The following is a 12,473-nucleotide window of genomic DNA, read 5'->3' as shown; positions in this document are numbered from 1 at the left end:
GGTCATTCTCTTATTATTACTCCAACTATGCTTTTCTTTTTCCCCATAGAAATTGTTTAAGTACATTTCAAGCCCAAGGCATATTCTTCGAAAAAATCTATATAGGGTATAGTGGATCCTTCTGAAATGTGCTGCTGCTTCTGTATTCTAAGGGCTGTGTACTTATGTTGGAGGTTCTTTTCGCCTCACCTTTCACATCTTTTTTTTTTTTTTAATTTCTATCAGGGAAAGGAGTTCTTGTAGACAGATACTCCTTGGTTCTTCTTTCTGTACAACTGACTGTTTTGAGTCTTCTTCAACTATCTTTAGCTGGAGAGCTGGTTAATATAAATGTGTACGAACTATTTAGTTATTCAGCCAAATGTCAAATGGCAAGGACATCTGACCTCACATTTACATATATCCAGCATCTTAAAGCAGCAGCAAAAAGTAGTCCCAGGATTTGCAGAAGCCTCAATATGCAGAAAACTAGCAGAACAGTAGGGGACTGACCAAGGAAGAATCTTGGGACCCATAAAATGGTGTGAAGGCTAAAATAAGGAGAAAAGTAGATATAGAAAATTAACTAATGATCTTCTTGATTTCACATAAGAGAAGAAATAAAGATAAAGCTTTCATTTCTGACCTATAAATATCTATGACCATACTGCCTGATTTGTCCAGTCGGGCTTGATTATGCTCATCTAATTAACACACCCATTCATTTTCAAATGTCTCTATTAGAAACTAAGTTATATGGCCCTCCCTCATATCTAGGCTTTCTTTATACTCCATCAAGCTGCTGAATATCTGAAGAAATAACACATGGTATATCAACCAACTCTCCAGATAAAGATAGATGAAGAAGCTTCTAAGCAGTCAGTGTATCACAAACAGGGAACTTGGGGATTGCGTGTAACAAATACCCTGTTTTTTAGAGTCTATATAATGTTCTGTACTAAGGAATCACGATTCCAATAAAATGATCAGCTTTCTTGTTTCTTGGTGTAAGAATTAACTTCTAATCACCAGTATCCCTGATTATATTCTTTCTCTTTCAAGAAACAAAACTTCAAAAAAGGTATATTAGGAATATATCAAATTGAACATTTTCTGGAAAATGTACAAGTAGTTTGTCCCCTCTCACCTCATCCCTCACTAGTGTATTACTGCTCTAAAATCTTTGTGACGTTCTCATTATGCATAAACTCTCCTACAATCTCATGGTCATTGACATTTTTTAATTACAAAGTTCTCTTCCTTTTTTTATCATTTAGAGCACTTTTCTATAAACAAGATGTGCCTTCTCATTGCTGTATTACAATCAACTGTATTCTTCTAAGTCTCAGTGAAACCTTGTGTTAAACTTCTCTTCTTGTTGTGGTATGTATATGCAATGGGTTATTATTCTGCCATGAAAAAGAGGAAATCTTGTCACTTGTGACATCATGGATAGACTTTAAGGGCATTATGCTAAGTGAAATAAGTCAGATACAGAAAGACAAATACTGTATGGTCTCACTTATATGTGGAATCTAAACAACAAAACCAAAGAAAACAAATAATCAAATTGATAGAAAAAAAGATCAGATCTGTAGGTACCAGTGGCAGAGGGGAGAAAAAGGTATATGAAAGTGGTCAAAAGGCACAAACTTCCAGTTATATGATAAGTAAGTGCTGAGAATGTAATATACAACCAGATGACTAGTTAACATTGCTATATGATATATAAGAATGTTGTTAAGAATAAATTCTATGTTAGCTGAACTTACTATTGTAATCATTGCATGATATATATGTCAAATCATTATGCTGTACAACCTAAACTCATACAGTGTTGTATATCAGTTATATCACAATAAAACTGGAAAAATATCTTTTCGTGTTAAAATTTCAAGGCCATTTATTTATTATTTATTCTCTGTGTATTATTATGTAAACATTTGAGACCACAAGAATATTCTACCCATCTTCTTTATTGATTCCTTTTAGAATAACCAAATATCAGCAACTATTTCCTTCTTTTTCTATCCACCATTGAAATAATTTACAATTTCCATTTTAACTTCAACTACATATTTTCACTCAGTTAAATTTCCTTTTAAGGTCCACTTGACTAAGAATCTTCACAAAATACTCTTTATCTTTATACCCCTACTTGCTAGGAAACCTAAATTTTGGTATCATGAGCCTAATAGAGGAAGTGTCCTCTTTTTCTACTCTATGGAACAAATTTTTAAAATCCTACATCTTCTCTCTTTTTTCCAAAATAATGTACTTCAACTTACAGAAGAGATTAAAACAACACCTTTGCCCTTAAAACTCTGAGTTTCCTATAAAGAGTTTTTGAAGAGATTGTAGACAGACTCCAGAATCATATTCAAGAAGGTTATGTAATGAAAGCATTCAACTCTTTTGACTGCACTGGGCCCTAACAAATGACAGTCTTTAAACCAAGATTTTTATTGATTAAAGGTAGTTTTTGAAATTTGAGTCTTAGTTTCCTGTTCTTGGAACACCTAAGATTAAAGAAGTCTCTGCTCCTTCAAGACATAGGGGAGTTAACTTTGCTCACATCTGTTTCTTCAGTTTTCTGCATCTCACTGTCCCTTTGCTTCTTTTGATATTTTCAATGAAATTTAAACTTACATTAAAAATTTGAAAAGTGCTAAGGGAAAAAATGAACTATAAGTGTCTATCTTCAAAGGACAGAAGGCAATGAAAGTTAGGGAAATAAGATATGTTTAGTATCTCATTTTATGACAACCAAAAATTATATGAGAGCAAATGAAAATGAAGTAAGGTATTTTTATTAAAATTGGTTAAAATTTTACACATGAATTCCAATCTGTTATTAAAATTTTCTGAGCCAGACAGAAAATTGAATGCAGACAAGGAACAGCACTCAATGACAGTGACATTTCCTGACAGAGCAATTCTTTGCATATCAACAGGGCTAATTATATTCAATCTGACAGCAGCAGTTTAACCCATTCACCAGAGGAAAGTGCCACCTTTAAGACCATTGATCTAAGCATTCATTTAGATGCCAATCTAGTTTGGCAATATGTATTTAAAATGTACAATGAATGTTCAATGCCAAATGTATGAATAATTAACTTGATTTCCCATTAATGCTATAAAATGGTTAGTGTGTGTGTCGTGTATGTGTTTCAGAAGGTAAGTGAAAGTATGAGGTATCCTCATTTGGGAGCCACATATAAAACACCACTAAAAAATTCAGATATTCTCTCAGGCACCATAAAATATTGTTACAAGATAAGCCTGAAAGGTGATATTTTGCTAATCCCGGACAAAGCATATACTATCAAAAGTTGTTCATTTTTCATTGACAGTATCACATCTACAAGACACAAAAATAGATTATGTAACTGAAAATATCAAGATCGGATGTTTATCATGATGAAATCAAAAGATAACTTTTACATTTTACAACTCCTCTCTATCAAATGACCACTGTATGTCTCTCTGCGTCCCATCTCCTACATACACACTGATACCTTCCGGGGATCAAATACCTGGTTTAGTGTGTGTGAAAAGCAGAAATTCTGCAAACTTCACTCTGCTTTAAAAGTGGGACAAATTAACAGGGAGCACAAAGAGTACATTTTCCTTTAAAGATAAAAGTGGGCAAACAGGAATGCTTGAGGCTAAGCATTTCCTTAGGAATGTATTTAATGGAATGCTTTACATAAAATGACTCTTCAGCCTCTGTCATTTCAAAGAACAACCTATCTTATAGCCAATGGATCGCATATGTGTTTTTGAGTGAGGTCCTCAGCTTAATCAGGCAACTAAGAAGAGTGGTTTATAGAATTTGAGGGACAAAAGACAGAGAGTCCCTCTCTCTACTACATTTCAAGCTTCTCCTGCCCATTTTTTCTCCTTTGCACCCATGAAATGGACAACAAAAATCTTATGGGAAAAGTGTAAATAGAAGACTGCTATTAAATTTTTAGTTATTTTTAATTAATTAAATTCTTTATAGCTAATTCTACACAGATGTTTTGAGTACACATAAAGATCTCTTACCTAAACATTTGATTGGGCTAAAATTTCAAATACTCTCAGATATCATGCACTTTACAATCAGTTTATTTCCTCTACATTGTTATTACTGACTGAAAAGTTGATAGTATTTAAAATTAAGTCTCATCCAATTTTGCCTTTAGATGTATTTGGCTATAACATATTAAAATAACTCTTATTCTAGGCACCATTTAGCAAAGTCGGTAACCTTTTATGACAACTTTGTGGCATAAAGGGGGCGGTGTAGGTGAAATCTCAGCAAAATAGTCCTATTAGCCCCAGATGATAATGGACCATAGCAAAATTGACAACTTTTCCTGGATTAAATCATTATGTAAACACTGAACACTATTAATTTTATAATATTTATTACATTAGGGTCAGTTAAGAACACCGGATAGCATTATTTGTACTGGTAAGGATAGAAGGCTCATGAATGAAAAGAGAAGATACACATATTTTAGCCTGTGGTTGTGGAGATGACACAGCTGAGGCTACTAATTCATGTAGATTACCCAATGTAAGAAGCAACTAAGAAAGCTTTCCCGGATCAGCTTCACCAGCCTCCTCAGACATAGGAAAATTTGGGAGAAAGTTTTGGAAGGCAAATTTTCCCAAGTACGTTTTCATGTTCAGTTACAGACCTTTTACTCAGGGCTAAGAGAATTTAAAATCCATGTTGTAGCATTTTGAGGTTAATCTTTGTGTTTTAAACCTGTCGATTCCATCAGCTTTTATAAAGAAGTTATATTCCAAGTACCGTGCTGTGAGATAGAAGCAAGAACATACTAAAGAAAATACTTTTCTCAAAGAACTTATAATTAATTTCAGGATTGGTAGCTACAAATATGGATAGAGAAAGTTACTTAATGACATAGATTGTTTTAGTATAAATACTAGTAATACATGTGGCACCAGAGAAATCAGGGTAGAATCCTAGGGGCTTATTGTAATATTTTTTATCTTTTTTTGTTTGTCTTTATATGTTTATTTTTCATGTCATTGTATGTTTATTTTCATTGATATTGCATATTAAAAATGGGACAATACAGGCAGAACTTACTCTTAGCTCTATATTTCTGTTGAGAATAAATAATATTTATGCATTCTAAGAATATATACGTATTAATTTACAATAAAATGGTAAATTATGCTTCAAATATAGGTGAGTGGGGAGTAGGCTAGTGGTACTGAAGAGAAATAATTTTTAATTATTAAGAGAGTTTATTGTTGTAGCAACAATAATCCCATTTATTTATATGACATTTTATGGTTTCAAAGATTATTTTCTCATATATTTTCTTATTTTATTAAAACAATATTCTGAAGATAGCATGAAAATTATCATTATTTTTGTTTTATACAAAACAGTAAATAGAGCCAAATGCTCGAATATTAATTCACTGTGTGTCAAGTATTCTGGAAAATGGTAAATGATAGCTGTGACCATCTGTGAGTGTAATGGTAAGAAGGAAATTATATATAAAAATTTAAAGAGAGACATACAACAAGGGGTGAATGCAGAGAAGGTTTAGCTCCTAAATCTGTAAAGATATTCGAGATGAAACACGCAGAATAAGCATTATGGAAAATTCTAAAGGAAACATGTTACCAGCTAGGTTTTAGGGGAATTCATAAAACAAAAACAAAACAAAACAAAAAAATCATCAAAGATTTAACTGAATAGATAACAAAGAGTAAGATGTACTCTTCAACTGCAAAGGTAGTACAATCCTTAGACCTGAACAAGAGGTGTCTCTCTGCAGTGAGCCAAGAATCCATGTGTCCACATAGAGCTCGGGCCCTCTCATCTGCTCATGCCTCCAAAATTCTGACAAAATGGTCCCAAGCACATTTGAGGACATATTCAGGCCTCTTCACTGGGTTCAATTTCCCTGGGGGTAATTGTTTGCAAATGAAAGTGTGGACAGATCTTGTATGTCGGCTAAAGTGTTTGTTCCTATGTGCATAGGTAGTTGTCTGGTGCAGACAGATCTAGGGGTGGGAGGAAGGCATACAAGCCTGAGGGGCCCAGATATTCTAAATTTGAACCTGGATTTTCAGTCTCTTAAAGTCATATTTGTGATGACAGAAGGATCAAAATAGTACTTTAACAGTCTGTCAACTCCAGTTAACATTTAGGTGTTAAATCATGTAAAATGGGGAATGTCCAACTGTATGTAATGTTACATCAGAGTCCAAAAATGTTAGGGGTTCGTCCATTCAAAGAGAATCATCTTTAAACCAAAATAAGCAGGGTTGAATTAAAATTAAAGATAAAATCTTAACTGTTTCAAAATATTTTAAGTCTCCTGGTCCAAAAACATTGTGTATTTCAACCTATAATGGTGATTATGATTGCTTAAACTGATGTTTATTTTTTAGAACTCACTGTAAACAAAGAGATGACAGAGTAGTGGAGCTGGGAAAATAGGTTTGTGATTTCAAATATGAAAATAAAGTGATTGTCAAAAACTCTAGACAATTTCTGACCTCTGGAGTTATTTAAACATTTTTCAGAGCACTCAGAAAATAAAGCAGTAACCAATAAGTTTAGCTAGTGTTCTCAAGACAAAAATTATGAGAAATGAAATAAATTTCCCTTTATTTCAGGGCTTGCTAAAATGGTTCATTTAACAAAAATTCAGCAAAATAGTTAGGACAGTTTCTCGTGATATTCTATCATAGATAAATGAGAAGAATTATACAAGATGATAGTAAAGATAAGATGATTTGTATCTGCTTGAACAATTCAATTAATGAGTTCATTAACAGTGGGCCATTGAACTCAGAGATTTAATCTGATCTACATTTTTATTGACAGAATATAAGGAAACATAGATTTTACATACTAGATTTGTGTTTGACTCCAAACTAAGAATAATTAGCCAATCAGTTATATGACTGAAACCAAACAAGACCAGAATGATGAACCGAAATTACAAATATGAAATTGAATCCTGGGACAATGTGATCGAATGGGTCCAGGGGACAGTTTAAAATTAATGCTGCTTGTGAACAATTCAATTTTGTCTTTGGATTTTGCCAAATAAATATGATGTCTGACTGTTATACTAGCCTTTAGAATATTTCAGGTCTATGTTCACTTAGGGATTTTTGTTTTTATAAAAAAAAAAAAAAAAAGGAAGAAGATGCGCATACTGGTTCCCGAAGTGAACATGAAAAGCATCTCTTTAGCTGGCTTATAGGACTATGTGAGGGATTTTTGTTTTTATTAAAAAAAAAAAAAGGAAGAAGATGTGCATACTAGTTTCTGAAGTGAACATGAAGAGGACAGAAAAGCATCTCTTTAGCTGGCTTATAGGACTATGTGACTCTTCCAGGAAGCGTGGGGAAGGATTGGCAGCTAGAAGAGTCTTTTAGTTCATTGAATATAGCTTTATTTCCTTTCTGAATATAAAACTGATATAAGCTAATTAGAAACAATATTCCAAACACTAAAGTTAACTGCAAAGAATAAAGCGAAAACACTCCTGAAATCTCTTTACACAGAGATACAAGCTGATGTTTGCTGATCAGCATTCTGGATGTTACCCTGCCTATGTTTAATGAATGTGATCATTTTGTGCCTGCTGTTCAGAAACATAGGCCATTTACAGGAAAGCCCTTGTGAAACTTAGGACAGAATTACTTTCACTTTGGGCCTTTATAAAGTGCATAAAACGTTGCAGAGTTAGGCAAAGTCTGCAAAGCGGTCACAGCAGGAAATGGCATTTCCCTGAAGGCTACAACTTCAAAGGAATGCTTCATCCAAATATCTTGCAGGAAACAACCTGCAAACCTGAACTAGACCAGAGATAGCAGATTTGTATCAGGTAGTATGGAAGACACCACTTTGAATGAGACTTTATGTTGAGGCTGTCTTGTGTATCTTTTTTATGAGGGGCGGGGGGGGGGGGGCGTAGGCAGTGTTTGGATACTTAATATTAATGTTAATATTGTTTGTACCCAGAGGCTAAGTGGGACCCAGTATACTTTGATTTTACTAGTAAGAGATTGCTTTGGCCTCAGACTCTGATGAGGAATGCTTTTCTTGGTAAACTAAACTAGACCATGTGAGGATTGAAAAAAATTATTTTTCTTAGTCTAAAGGCTGACCTAAGCAGAAGGAGCTATGCTGACTATTTTCCCCTTCACCCACCTAGCTCACTCTGGCCTTCTGATGGGAGAGAAAAGTTATGAAGGAGAAAGAAAGAGAGGAGGATAGAAAGAAGGTGTAGCCTGAGGAACAGGAAGATACTAGGTGGACACTCTTAGCACACCAGCTGTGTGAGGGACGTTCCTCTATAGAAAAGCAAACCAGAAAGAGGGAACGTAAGGAATATGCCTCACAACAGTACAACATAACTTCTTTTGACTACTGTGATCTCCAGCCCCTTGTAATATGGTTCAAAAGGGTCCCGAGTTTAACTCATGTTAGAGTAAATGCCTATGGGTGGCGAGAGGGCATAGAAATAAAAGAGCAAAACTTGGACATCTTTTCTGGTGAAATGTGTTAGCTAACAGTAAAGGTTGTTGGCATCATTATCACACTATTCTTTTATATTCACTTTCTTTTAAAACGGCATTATAATCCAGGGGCTACGTAAATGCTTAAGTACTGATTTATCTTAATTTCCACAACTCTTTAGAGATTATGATTCCCATTTTCCTAATGAGGAAATGGAGACTTAGAGAGATTTAAGTAAACTGCCCAGGCACACAACAGTAAGAGGCAGATCTGGAATGTGAACTCAGGCAGACCTGACCCCGTGGCACGGGGTACTCACTGTGCCTCTTCTCTCCTCTCACACCGACGTTTTTATTTAAGATTCACTTAAATATACTAGTTGCAACACTACAGGGTTTATACTTGATGTACCTTAAATTGACTATTAAGAGAAGATAAAATAAAATGGCTTTATATTTATATTTAATTCTTAATAATTTGAGATTTTAAGAAAAGATACTGAAAGGAAATGATTGCTTTTAGGAATTCTCTCATTCTCAGAGAATATAATAATCACACTGACTAATTCTCTCTCTCTCCCCCTCTCTCGTATGTGTGTGTGTGTGTGTGTGTGTGTGTGTGCGCGCGCACACACGTGTGTGTATAAATAAGTTCCAAGGTATTATTTTTTTCAATTTGGAAGCTAAAATCTAATTTATATGTAGAATTTGAGGCTATAATCTAATTATATATTATACATAGTATATATACATGTGTGTATGCATATATGTGTATATCTATGTATATATAATCTTAGAATATTATTTTACCAGAGGTTGGAATTTTAACCAAAAGTACAGTCAAATGAAGACAGAAATTCAACTTTTTAGGTATGTATACACATCAAATCTTTAAAATCTTTAAATTATTGAAGTTTGAAAAATTTTTAATAATTTAATTTATTCATTAGACTCAATTTTCAGACAAATGCATTCTTTCAAACCCACACTCTTTGGAATTTAAAAATGTTCACTGACAAATTCAGGTATATTTGGCACCTTATCTTTGCTTGATGATATAGTTTGATGATTCAAATGGATATTGTCCACATTAATGGAAACAAATAGAAACCAAACTAAACTTAAAAAATATGTTTTCTCACTATTCTCTCCCACGTTAGATGTGTAATGGAATTTGAAGTTCCTATAAATCTGGCTCTTTATATAAGTAGGTTAACGTTTTCCTTCATCTGAACCCTGGTGTCATTTCTCATGTAAATGCCTAACAAATGGAAGAATGACTCATTTTCCTTACATATTAAGGATATTGATTGTTTTCTTTTAAAAAGTGGAAGATTAATACTTCTGATAAGTCCACAGAACAGATTCTGCTGAGTAGTGAAACTTATTTTCAGCAACCTAAAGTTGGAAACAAAATTTTTGCCAAGGTATTTGTTAGGCCTTTACAAGTCAAGGTGTAGTTCAAATTGAACCAGGTGTGTGGATCTTCTTCACAGATTACATGAGCATTTCATGGTTTACCCAGAGAATGTGGTGAAGAGTCATTTCCTAATTCAATTAAAAAGTCTTCATTTTGAAACTTGGTTTTAAAAGAAAATGGCATTTTATATCATAAATTAATATTCCGTATTACAAGTATTGATAATAAAATGAACCCATTCATCTTTTGTTTTACTTTATGAAATTCAGAAGCATAAAATGGTTAACTTTTGCTTTTTCTTACATACATTAATAATAGAAAGAATAAGTGAGATAATGATAGTTGAGGATAAACATTCCATTTTTATAAGTAATTCAAGTGGCTTTACTCAACAGATTTTGTGCTAGAGATAACTTGTTTGAGTCATTTGTTTTAATTCCAAGAAAATGGCATGCATTAGTAACAAGCTGAAGTTTTAAAAGAGGTTGTGTGTAACTGTCCCTAGAAAAAAAATTAGTTGCTCAAGCTCAGTTATCTGACCAGTGCAGACTATTACATTCTCCCATCAGCAATCAGCCTCCTAGTACTCTACCTCATCCAAACCGGGAGTGATCTAGGGAAGATTTGGACTAGTTCACCTTTCAAAAGAATTTTATCTCTCTGTCTACAAAAAAAGAATCTGACCAAACCTTTGTAAATTGTGGCAAATTTGCAAATAAAATTACCGTCAGTAGTGTTCATAATCTAATACAAAAAGAGATGGAAAATGTTAGAATACAAGAAACTTAACTGATTATATAACAGACAGAATCTACGCATTCTCCCACTTTTTACTCCACAACAATCCTGTAATAGAAATACTCCAATTGCCTTTTTTTTATGTATGAGCAATATCAGGTAGAGAAATTAAACAATTTGCTCAAAGGCAATACCTGTTCAACCTGAAGACAGTTTCACTCTTAAACCTGTGCTCTTTCTGAATTTTTATGCAGCCGTTCCTTACCATGGAGAAGGTGTTTGATCCTTTTTGAATAATCAGAATCCATAATGAGGCTTAAAGTTGTAGTTTTGCTTCTGGATTTAACAAATTTACATTTATACTTGTCATCCAGGTTGTTTCAATTCTAACCATGTCACATTAGAGTTGGATCCTTCTACCAAAATAAAGCCTACTTTTGGTAGTGATATTGGTTTAAATGTTTATGCTTCTTGTTTTATTAATAATTAACCTGATTTTGTAACCTGTGTATTGCGGGAGCCCACCACCCTAAGTCAAACAGCACCCGAGATGGGGAGTAAGGATTAAAGAAAAGACAGAGACAAGAGATAGATTCAGGAGGGCTCACAGTCAATACTGCAGCAGCCCCGAGTTTATTTTGCAACGCATTTTTATACCCTACTGAGTGCATAAGAAGCAAAACACCTGTAAATAACAATCAATCCTGAAAACTCTGTAACATTCCGTTTCCCGCCCCACACCAGGTGCACTTCCTCCTGAGTCAGCAGACTGCACAGCTGGCCAACCTTGCAAAAACATCCTGCTTAACAAACAGTCTTGTTTTTCTCAAAATGGCTCCGGACAGTGTATGAAAGGTTAAGTTGAGTTTAACTGTATAAAAAGGAAATACTATGGGCTAGGTAACTGGGTAAATGATTCCCCTCTCTCCATAAGGACCAAATTCACATCTGTGCCTCCCAGGGGACAGCTATTAGAATGTTTTCACTGCTTAGTAACATTGGAGAGTACATTATTGCACTGGTATGAAAGAATGTTTTTATTTCATACCTAGTACTCATACCACATGGAGTTTTTTGTTGCCGTCGTTTATTTGTTTTTCTAACACTATTTTTTTAATCCAGTGTTTCACAAAGTATAATCTGTGGACAACCTGTATCAGAATGCTGCTGGCTTAATTAGTATTATTAATTAATTAATTAATAATGTTACTATTATTATATGTAAAAGAATTAAAATGGTCTACATAGAACAATTACTGATAGTCAAGATTCCTTTCATGAAAGTACATCAATTTTTTCAGAAATATTTTTCCCCATTAAACTTACAGATAATTTTTAAAAAATAAACCACTCTATTAATATTTTACCCCTTCAAAACACTTTTCTTTCTTTTTTTCTTTTTTTCCTCATCCCCTTTCTCCTTTTCTTCTCTATTCCTCCCTACTTCCTTCCTTTCCCTTCTTTTCTCCATCCTTCTTGTATTGTTTTTTTTTCCTTCCTCATTCTTTCCTTCCTTTCTCTTTTTTTTCCTTAAAAGCTCCTATTAACTCAGTCCATATCTTCATGTTATGCATTAGATAGAAATGACCACAAGTATACTAACCAGAATGGAAGTATTTTGTCTTTTTTTAAATTGAATTGAGATTTCTTTTTTATTTCTCAATTAATTTAAACACTGGCTTTGTGCTAGTTCATTCATTCAACAAATAGTAATGTCTCTTTTGTTCCTATGGCCATTATGTAATATGATATATAGAGTTCTATATAGAGAGCTATTGACAATATATGAGAATTGAAAGAAAGATGTAATGAAAAT

General features: G+C 33.7%; 1 protein-coding gene across 4 annotated transcripts in view; it reads left to right on the top strand.

The window, feature by feature from the left end:
• MAGI2 (membrane associated guanylate kinase, WW and PDZ domain containing 2) overlaps nucleotides 1-12,473 on the top strand; it is a 1,221,159-nt gene that overhangs the window by 468,930 nt on the left and 739,756 nt on the right. The gene's annotated exons all lie outside the window — the stretch shown is intronic.

Source organism: Rousettus aegyptiacus, unplaced genomic scaffold, assembly GCF_014176215.1.
Source record: "Rousettus aegyptiacus isolate mRouAeg1 unplaced genomic scaffold, mRouAeg1.p scaffold_m13_p_13, whole genome shotgun sequence".
NCBI lineage: Eukaryota > Metazoa > Chordata > Mammalia > Chiroptera > Pteropodidae > Rousettus > Rousettus aegyptiacus.
This window is presented reverse-complemented; position numbering and strand designations above follow the sequence as displayed.